Here is an 11,230-nt window from a genome sequence, read left to right on the forward strand (position 1 = left end):
TGGAATTTCCAAAAAATGCTTAGGTGTCCTACAAGAAATCAAGAAAAGGAAAACAGAGGAATGAGAAACAGAAAACAAATAATAAAGCAGCAGACTTAAGCTTAAATATGACATAATTACTTTAAATGTAAATGGTGTAGGAATAACAATTAAAAGAAATTAGCAGAGTAGATTTTTTAAAAACACCACCAAATTCTATGCTGTACACAAGAACCTCACTTCAAATTTTCATGGTGTTTTAAAGATTTATTCATTCTAAGCATAGTTTTATGCTTCTTACACACAACAAAGTAAAATTACTTTATTTTATAACATAAACAATGGTGAACTTGAAAGCAACCAAGCCTGGAACTGAGAAGGATCTTTTGTGCCATCTAGTTTAATGGCCTCATCATGGAAAACTTAGTTTAACAATATCCTAGACCAACAATTAATTTCTAGGTGATGCTAGTATACTTAAGATGGCAGTCATCTCACTACTCCTCAAGTCTATCCATTCCCTAGGTTGACCAAGGACGGTTGCAGCCCTCCAGTCTTAATTCTAAACCATGCAATAGTACAGTGGTAATTTCATTTCTCTTGCGCCTGGTAAACTTTCAAGTATTTGAACATGCTGTCATATGTCCTTTCCAAGTCTTTGTTCTCTAAACCAGGTGTCCCCCACCTCCGGGATCTAATGCTTAATGATCTGAGGTGGAGCTGATGTGACAATAATAGGAATAAAGTGCACAATAAATGCAATGCATTTGAATCATCCTGAAACCACCCCCCAACACTGTTCCATGGAAACATTGTCTTCCACAGAATCAGTCCTTGGTGCCAAAAAGGTCTGTTGGCAACCAATTCTCTGCTGCTCTAAACCACAAATGTTTCTTTCATCCATTCATCACAAGACATGGATCCAGCTCTTTTATCACCCACATTGCCTTCCTCTGGAAACACTCCAGAAGAATGCTTTTCTTAAAGTCTTAAAACAAATCTTTAAGTATTTAAAAGCATTGAAAGTATACAGAGTTTAATTTCTGACCACAATGGGATCAAACTAGAAATTAATAACAGAAGGATAGCAAGAAAGTCTCCAAATGTGTTGAAAAAAACCACACTTCTAATTAATTCTCCATAATTTCTATATGGTAACAATAAGCATGTAAAAATGTAAACTAATATATATATATATATAATTTATAATTGCTTCAAAAAAATGAATACCTAAGAACATATTTATTAAACATGTACAGGATCTGAATGCAGAAAATTATACAAATTTTGGGGAAATTTATTAAACATGTACAGGATCTGAATGCAGAAAATTATACAAATTTTGGTGAAAGAAATCAAGGATCTAAATAAATAAATAAAGAGATATACTCATGGGAAATGCCAAATGAGTCATAAGCTGGAATCAAGATTGCCAGAAGAAATATTAACAACCTCAGATATGCAGATGACACCACCCTAATGGCAGAAAGCAATGAGGAACTAAAGAGCCTCTTGGTGAAGGTCAAAGAGGAGAGTGAAAAAGCTGGCTTAAAACTCAACATTCAAAAAACCAAGATCATGGCATCTGGTCCCATCACTTCATGGCAAATAGATGGGGAAAAAATTGCGACAGTGACAGATTTTATTTTCTTGGGTTCCAAAATCACTGCAAACAGTGACTGCAGACACAAAATTAAAAGATGCTTGCTCCTTGGAAGAAAAGCTATTGACAAACCTAAACAACATACTAAAAAGCAGAGACATTGCTTTGCCGATAGAGGTCCATATAGTCAACGCTGTGGTTTTTCAGTAGTCATGTACAGATGTGAGAGTTGGACCATAAAAAAGGCTGAGAGCCAAAGAACTGATGCTTTCGAACTATGATTCTGGAGAAGACTCTTGAAAGTCCCTTGGACTGCAAGGATATCAAACAAGTCAATCCTAAAGGAAATCAATCCTGAATACTCATTGGAAGGACTGATGCTGAAGCTGAAGCTCCAATACTTTGGCTACCTGATGCGAAGAGCTGACTTATTTGGAAAAGACCCTGTTACTTGAAAAGATTTAAGGCAGGAGGAGAAGGGGATGACAGAGGATGAGATGGTTGGATGGCATCACCGATGCAATGGACTTGAGTTTGAGAAAACTCTGGGAGATGGTGAAGGACAGGGAACCTGGCCTGCTGCAGTTCATGGAGTTGCAAAGAGCTGGACATGACTTAGCGACTGAACAGCAGCAATAACAACTGTGTTCATGGACTGAAATATTAAACATATAAATGATGTCCATTCTCACCCAAACTGATCTGTAAGTTTAACACTTGCTAGCAAGCATTTTGTACCCATAGACAAGTTTATCCTAAAATTTGTACAGATGAACACCAGCCCTAGAATAGCTAAATAAATGTTGAAGAAGAAAAATAAAGTGTGAGGAATCACTCTAACCAATAGTAACATATACTCTATAGCTACAGTAATCAAAATAGTGTGATATTGGAGAGAGGATGGATAGACACATAGACCAAAGCAACAGAAGAGAGAACATCAAAATAGACCCACAGAAATATGCTCCACTGGTTTTTGACAAAGATGAAAGAAAAAAAATTCAAGGGAGGAGGGATAGCTTTTTTAAACAAACTGTGCTCTAGCAATTGGGCATTTTTAGTCAAAAATTGAACCTGGATTTAAACCTCCAAACCCTACATAAATATGGACTCAAAATGGACTACAGACTTAAATGTGAAATAAAACTTTAAAAAATTTAAAAGAAAACATAGGAGAATATCTTTGAGACCTAAGGCCTGGTAAAAAGTTCTGACATATAATACCAGAGCCATGATCCATAAATAAATTGGACCTCATCAAATCAAAAATTGTGCTGTGAGAAAGCCCTTGTTAACAGAATGAAAATACAAGCTACAGATTGGGTGGAAAAATATTTGCAAACCATCTATCCAACAAAAGAGTCATATCTAGAATATATTATATAGAACTCACGAAACTTAATAATAAAAACAAGCAGTTCAATTAGAACATGACAAGACATTTAGCTAAGGAGGATATATGGGGTTTCCCAGGTGGCGCTAGTTTTAAAGAACCCACTTGCCAATGCAGGAGACATAAGAGATGCGGGTTTGATCCATGGATTCCCTGGAGGAGGGCATGGCAACCCACTCCAGTATTCTTGCCAGGAGAATCCCATGGACAGAGGAGCCTGGCAGGCTACAGTCCATAGGGTCGTGAAGAGTCAGACACAACTGAAGTGACTTAGCATGCATGCACAGACAATATACAGATAGAAAATAAGCACATAAAAAGATTTTCGCCATTATTAGCCATAAGGGAAATATTGGGTTAGCCAAAAAGTTTCAATTAACTTTTAGGCTAACCCCAATATAAATTAAAACCACAATAAGATATCACAATACACCTATCATAAGGGCTAAAATTTTTTAAAATAGTGATAACATCAAAGGCTGACAAGGATGTAGAGAAACAATATATTCAGAAATTGCTGACCCAGAGTGTAAAATGTTACAGCCACATTGGAAATTTTAACTGAGTCTTATGAAACTAAACAGGCACTTACCATACAGCTTAGAAATTGTACTCTTGGGCATTTATCCCAGATAAAGAGAAAATTTTGTTCACACAATAATCAGTGAACAAATATTCACAGCAGCTTTATCCCTAATCGTTCCAAACTGGAAGCCTTGGTGTCCTTCTTGGGTAGGAGGTATACAAATTCTGGTGCAACCATGCGAAGGAATACTAACTTAGCAATAAAAGCAGTGAACTATTGACACTTGACATTTCCAGCAACTTGGATGACTCTCCAAAGAAGAATGAGAAAAAAAAATCCCAGACTGAGTGAAAAAGCCAATCTCCAAAGTAAAAGAAAAAAAAAAAAAAACAAACCCAATCCCCAAAAGTTACATCCTATAAGATTCCATTTTTACAACATTCTCAAAAAGACTAAATTATAGAAATAGACAGCAGATTAGTGGTTGTGAAGCATTAAGGAAGGCGAACAGGAGAGAAGTGGGTGTGGTCAAAAAAAAGGGCAACATGAGGGATCCTTATAGTTATGAAACTGTTCTGTATCTTGACTGTGATGGTGGATGCATGAATGCACATATGTGATAAAACTGCATAGAACAATTCACAAACACACACACACAAACGAAAAAGTAAATTGGGGAAATCTGAACAAGATCGGTAGATTGTGTCAATGTCCTGATTTTGATATTGCACCATACTGCAGTTTTGAAAGATGTGGAAAACTGTGGAAAATTGGGTAAAATGTACGCGGGATCTATTTTTTTCTTGCAACTGTATGTAAATCTACAGTTACCTCTAAATAAAAAGTTTCATTAAAAATTCAATTGCAGGGACTTCCCTGGTGGTTCAGTAGCTAAGACCCTGATCTCCCAGCGCAGGGGGACTCAGGTTCTATCCCTGGGTAGGGAATTAGATCCCACATGCCACAACGAAGACGGAAGATCCTGTGTGCCACAACTAAGACCTTGGTGCAGCCAAATAAATAAATTTTAAAAATAATTGCATTCTGTATATGAAAAGTGAACATGTGGAAACCAAAATTAAGCACACAGTACCATTTACAGCCATTCTAAAGGAAATGAAATAGATGAAACTCTAACAAAATATGTATAGGGTTGCTGAGTAAGTACAAAGAGGTGGCTCAAATCAGTTCTTTTGTGGTGTTGGAATATTTTTGTATCTTGATCATAGTGGTGGTTGCATGAATCCTGACATGGGATAAAATTGCTAGAGCGATACAGGCACACCTACACACAAATTAATGCAGGTTAGAAAAATGGAGAAACCCGAATTGGGCCTGTAGTCTAGTCAAGAGTAATATACCAGTGTCAGTTTCCTAGTTTTAATATTATACTGCATCTACAGAACATGTCACCATTGGAGTACGTGGGTAAAAGGCACAAGGTCTTTTTTGTGCTATTTGTGCAACTTCCCTGAGTCTATAATTATTTCAAAATAAAATGCTAAAGATAAATGAGATGTGGCCAAGAAGAGGTTTCAGAAATGATTGGAGGGAACAGGCTCTGCACATGAATGAGGCAGGATCCAGTCTAGGAAAAAAAAAAAAAAAAAAGGTTTCTATGTAGCTTAAGTCTATATTCATGTGGCCCCTTCTGTTTCAAATATTTTTGTTGTATTATACAAGTAATAGTTACAGATACACAAATGGATATACATACATATACACGAAAAACAAAAGGTATGTCTTTCTTCCTACTTCCTTAACCAGAGTAAATGATGTTCAATAATGTGACATTTATCTACCCTGATTTTTTTATGCATTCATATTCATGCATGGTTATATTGTTGTGATCCAATAACCTAGTGCCTCTCAAACTCTCTCTTCTCCAGGACAACTGCTCAATCAGTGTATATGAATCTGCTGGGTTTCTGAAACATTTATACAGATGTCACAGAGATATTCAGTATGACTGTGAACAGGCATTCTGAGAGGAATTAGTAAGGTATTAACTTAGGCCAGCCCTCCTTGTGAAAACTGGGATGAAATCTTCATGAATCAACTTTTGCAGACGGCTTTTTAAAAGTCCTGACTACAATGAAGCAAGCACATTTCAATAATTCTGAAAATGTCATGGACTTTGAATTGGATTTGGTTTAGAAAAAGATTAGATGAAACCACGAAAGGGCTTTAAAACCCAAGAGCAGATAAAAAGCAATGAATGAGGGCAAATGTATAGCTGAGAAGACCTTGCGCAGCATCCAGGGCAAAGACAGAAGAGGAGTGCATAGAAATCACCATGGGATGAAAGGTAAGGACAATGGGGGTAAAGGAGCATTCACGAAATACACATGAACAGGGGAAAAATGAGCATGTAGGTTTGGTGAAATTCCACAGTGCAGAGTTACCAGAAAAAAACATGAATTAAAAGTGCAGTGGCTAGCTGGCCAGATTTTCTGCGGAGACAGTGAGGGAAAGGGGATGGTATAAACGGGTAAAGAGCTCCGGGTGGGCCTTCCTTGCAGAATAGCGCATTCTGCAAAAGGATCCCAGGAGCGCAGCACTTGACAAAAAAAGCTTTCAGGCCCGCCGGCTCTCTTAGGAGTCTGGGAGGAGGCGGGGCTTCTCGGAGGGGCAGGTACCGGGGGTGGGGCTGAGTCGTTCGCAGCAGCTCTGTGGTACCCGACAAGGGGCAGGGCCATGCTAGGGGCGGAGCTGCGCAGGCGGTCGCCAATGTGCGTGCAGGCGAGGGGGCGGAGCTGTCCCTAGGCAGCTCAGGTGGGGCCTTGGCTGTGGCGGAGGAGTCATCGAGAGCCCAGCCCCTGAGGGGAGACTGAAGGCGGGGCGCGGCGGAACAGGGCGGGGTGGGACGCGACTGCTGTTGGCCAGCGGCTCCAGGCCTCGCGTCCACCTGTCCGCCAGCTCGTGCTGCGGTCGGTCCGCGGGGCCCGCGCCGGCCCGGGCCCATGGCGGCGTCGGGGGCTCTGTCTGCGGCGGCGGCGGCAGCGGCCCTGTCGGGCGTGGCAGTGCGGCTGGCGCGTTCAACCGCGATCCGCGGCTCGTACGGTGCCTTCTTCAAGGGGCTCAACGCGCACCTTGATCACCTTCTTCGACCTGGCTTAGCGTCTGCGCATGAACTTCCCCTATTTCTACATCGTGGCCTCGGTGATGCTCAACGTGCGCCTGCAGGTGAGGATCCAGTGAACGCCCGCTACCACCTCCGCCCGGCCGCGACGGCAGGGGCGTCAGCATGAAGGATCACTGGGCCGGGGGCCGCCGGGACGCTCCGGGGGACGAGGAAGGAGCGGATCAGGCCTCTGAGCCCTAGACCTCCGCCGAGGACACAGCCACCGAGCCCTGGCTCTGGCCAGCCACTTCGCGGCCGGTGACGAACTGCACTGAAACTCTCAAAACGGGCCCTTTGCATCGAACTCGAGAAAAGTATCTGAGTGCAGCCGACCTGTTGCCTCACTTTGGCCGAAGGGGGGAGCAGAAGGAAGAAATTCTTCAGTAGGAACATGAATGACTGACCCCGACCGAAAAGGTAGGAGGCCAGAGGTTGGACTTGCGGGCTGGAGGGAGGTGGTGGCCATGACATCTAGATGTCCAGGCTGCCGGGTGGCTTGGGGAGATGAGGAAGGGACCTGAGGAAACCAGCCTGGAAAGCTGCCTGGCCGAGAGCAGGCAAGGCAGGGTGCATGCAGGCCCTCTGGACTCTCTTGTCATATATCCAAGATGGGGATGAGGGGCAGCTGCCTGGGCATCTCCGAGGGTCAGCCCATCACCTCGGCCCACGGCCCCGGTAGTGTCGCCTGAACACAGGGGAATAGAGGGAAATGGCCCTGGAGAGGCCCGGAAAGCCCTGGAAGAGAGCGGATGCTGGCCCCCTTGTCCTCCACCCCTCGAGAGGCAGCCTGGACGGATGGTTGTGTTCTTGGCCCAAGCCCAGGTCTGTCTCTTTCTCAGCTCTTCACAAGACTTCCTCCTGGCGGGTCTCTGGGACTGCTCTCTGCCTGCTCCTGCTGTCTATCTTGCTCCTCTCCACCCTCCAAAGCTTTGCATCAGGGGACAGGGAAGAGGGAAAGACGTGTTCCTCCCAGCCCTGCCCCATCTCAGCCACGCTCCCTCCACCTCCTATCAGTGCCTTCCTGGTGCTACAGAATGCGCTGCTCCAGTCCTGGACAGCCTCCAGCAGCCCCTGTGTCCCAAAGGATTTGGGAAAGTGGGGGTCTCCTTGAGTGGAGGGCAGCTGTCAGGCTGGGATGGGAGAGCAGATGGAGAAGAGGCTTGTAGGGTAGGCGACAGTTGGGGAGACAGGGATGTCTTTGGGTGAGGAGGCAACTCTCAAGTCCCCATGTTTTTCTTGTAAGAACTGGTGTTATAGAAGGTGAACTGCCCCTTCTGTGGTCAAGAGAATCAAATCCCTGCCTGGGGCACCCCTGCCCCTAGAGTTGCCTGGGGAGCGCCCGAGAGAAGGGACTGACCCCTCGAGGAGAGGCAGGGCCTTCCAGGTGGAGAGCCCAAGGGGAGGGGTGGCCTGGTGATCCAGTACTGGCATGAGGGAGGAAGGATGGTGCTAGAGACACTCTGGTGGAGCTCTGTTCTCCCCACCTGCTGGGCTCTGGGAAGGGAGACATTTGCCCTTGTCACATAGATCAGAAGTGGGGGAGCTGAACCTGCCTCCGGGCCTGAATTCCCCACCTGCCCCCCAGTCTCTGGGAGACCTGGCACAGTGGGATGGGGGAAGGGAGCACAGGCTCCCAAGGGACCTAGAGAGAAAGGCCCGTGGCAGGGAAGGTGGGGTGTATGGCAAGTCACGGGGAAGAACCAGGGGACAGTCTAAGCTGAGATGGTCACAGGAGAGATGAGTCCCAGAACCCCTGGGGAGCAAGGTATTCACACACAGTCAGGCCTTCCCACCCCAACCCAAGCCCCACGCAAGGCTTAACCAGGGGTTCCTTGGTGTTGAGTGGCACAGGCCTGTCAGTTTGGGTAGGAGTGTTGGCTGGCTCCTGGGGCCGAGTGTAATAGGAGGGAAGGGATACAAGTGGGTGGGGTGGAGCTGAGACCCATGCATGACCCCATGTCTCTGTCTCCAGGCTGCCCCTCCTGCTAGGATCACACAGGAGCATCTGCTCTGGATGGGCCTGCAGCGGTCCTGGCTGTGCTGCTGACTGGTGCACCAGGAGCGGCACTGAGGGGAGCCGGGAGAGGCCCTGGCCCTCACCCCCATCCCACATCCACGTCTGCCCCCTCACTGATTGCTTGCGGTCCTGGTCCTCAGTTCCTGGGACTAAGAACCACAGCAGCCTGGTTGCCCCTGGGACACAGGGGCTGAGCCTCACACCATGTGCCCTTCTCAGCCACCCAGGGCCCGGCTGAAGAGCTCTGCCTGCCTCACCCTGAGGCCTGAGGCTGCACCCAGGCTACCACATGCCCCCCGCAGATTCCCACAGACGCAAGGCCGCTGATGGCTTCCTCCCTTGTGCCAAGTTGCCTGGAAACCCCTGGTCCTGGTGGCCCCTCCTCCACCCCAACTGTGTCCCTCCAGGACCACTTCCGGGAGACTGCCAGCCTTTGGACTGCATCCCTGGAGTTCTGAGAGACTGTGACTTGGGCTGCAGGGGAGGAGAGGAGCGGAGGACCAGGGGCCTCCTTGGGGCTGATGCGTAAATGGGCCCTTTTCAAGTTTGGATCTCACCCTCTGGGTGACTGGATCCCCAGCTGCAGCCTCTTCCTGGGCCAGCCTAAGAGGGCCTGAGGAGGGCACTAGGGAGGGTCTTTACTTAATATGTGCATGCCTGTGTGTGAATGTGTGTGTGAGTGTGCATGTTGAGTGCATGTGTGAGTGTGGGATGTGTGTGGGCATGTATGTGCGAGTATGTATGCACATGCATGAGGGCTTGAGTGTGTGAGTGTGTGAGGGGGTGTGTGGATGAGTGTGTGGGTATGAGTACAGATGCATGAATGCACAGATGTTTGTGTGTGAATGTGCGGATGTGAGTGTGTGTGTGTGTGAATACACGTGTCAGTGTGCATTTGTGAATGGGTGTGTGTCTGTGCACAAGTGTGTGATTGCTTGTGCACACACAAGTGACTATGCGCTGCAGAGGGTGCAGAGCTGTTTAGCTGGTGTGCAGTGCAGGACGGGCTCCCTGTCCTTCCCGGGCTCGTGGCTCTGTTGGAGCTGCCTGGGCCCTGGGAGGCTGTTTCCCAAAGTGGATAAAGTGTGTTGGAGATTCAGGGGCCCCGGGCTCAGAGACCCCTCGTCACCTGCAGAGAATCCCCACTCCTTGTGGGGCTCTGGCTGGGGCTGTCCGCCCCCAAAGATGTTGGCCGTGGGAGGGGCGGGGACACGTCCTCAGCACGTGCTCCTGCCACTGCTCTTCTTACCGTTTTGATCTTGAGTCGTTCGCTGCTTCTGCTCTCCCGTCTCTTCCTCATCTCCCGACTGGGCCCCTGCTGCTGTCTTTGCACTTTATTTGCAGTTTGGTTTTCAGGCAGTGTAGCTTACACACAATCACTGACCTGAATAAGACCACTGCTCCTTTTCTGTGTGTGATGAACTCTGCACCAGTCAGCGCAGTCTGGTCAGAGAAATGTTCTTGTTTCCAGTGTTGTCACATCTTGTGTCTGTCTAAGTTAATAAAAAATATTCTTTGAATTGAATAAAATGAAAACTGGAGGCCTCTTGTTTCTGGTGTGGTGCCCCCTTGGAGGAGGGGGGCTGGGGGTGAGCTCACCCTACTCTGGCGGCCAGAAGCTGGGGCAGGGGAGCATCCTGAGGGCTATAAGTGGGTGGGGTCATGGCAGGGATGGTGGCCTGTTCAGAAGATGCTCTGAGACAGGACTTGACTTGGAGCGCTGCTCCCATGATGAGAAGTCAGCAGCACAGGCCTGGCCTAAGATGAAGCGATTGTCCCAGTTTGTCCCATTCACAAACTATTTGAATAACCAGACAGCTAAGCGTTTTCTTTATTTTAAAGCCTGGTGTTAGAAAGCACTTAATTCAGTTGAACCCCAAGGATGGGCTGGGGTAGGTGAGGTGAAATGGACCGTCTGCAGATCACTTTGTGTCACCCGGAGGCCCCTCTGCAGCAGCAGGTGGCAGGGACCCATCGCTTCCCTGGCAGCCAGGTTGGTGCTCGTTTTGAAGAAGATCAACGTTGGGGACCAGAGACCAGCTTCCCTTCCCTCCACCTTAGACTCAAGCTGTCCCATCACAGGGCCCGGGGTGGGGACTCCGAGACTGCTGCAGAGGGAGCAGGGGTGGTGGTCAGAGGCTGTGGGAGGGAGGCCTGCAGAGAAGCACAGCACCCACCTCAGAGGGAGGAAGGTAGGGCCCTCTTCTGCGCACAGAAACAGAAACGTCAGGTCGTGGGGTGGCTGAGACCTGTGCTTAAGCAGAGTCCCACGACAGGACCAAGGCTCTGAGCTACTGGCAGATCTTAAGGCCTGGCCCTGACATTCCCTGAGGGTCCTGTCACCCCACTGGAGGGACTCATTCTCTGCTCCCCATCCTCCCTGTCTGCCTCCTGACTCTGCCCACCCTTAGACCAGGATCCAGCTCAGACCCCACCTCCACACCTGCACTCACCTACCCAGGCAGGGAGGAAGAGCACACAGCCTCCCCAGCCCTTATCTGGGCACCCTCGGCGCCCCCAAGAGATGATTGTCTGCTCTCCCTCCTTAGCCTCAGCCTCTGGTCTCAGCCAGACCTCTCCTGCTGTGT

General features: G+C 47.7%; 1 pseudogene; it reads left to right on the top strand.

Annotated features, from left to right (window-relative positions):
- The first annotated feature begins 6,234 nt into the window (after window positions 1-6,234).
- Window positions 6,235-10,183, top strand: LOC139181371 (small integral membrane protein 10-like protein 2A; annotated as a pseudogene).
- Window positions 10,184-11,230: the final 1,047 nt, after the last annotated feature.

The sequence above is a fragment of the Bos indicus genome, chromosome X (assembly GCF_029378745.1).
Source record: "Bos indicus isolate NIAB-ARS_2022 breed Sahiwal x Tharparkar chromosome X, NIAB-ARS_B.indTharparkar_mat_pri_1.0, whole genome shotgun sequence".
NCBI classification, from domain to species: Eukaryota; Metazoa; Chordata; class Mammalia; order Artiodactyla; family Bovidae; genus Bos; species Bos indicus.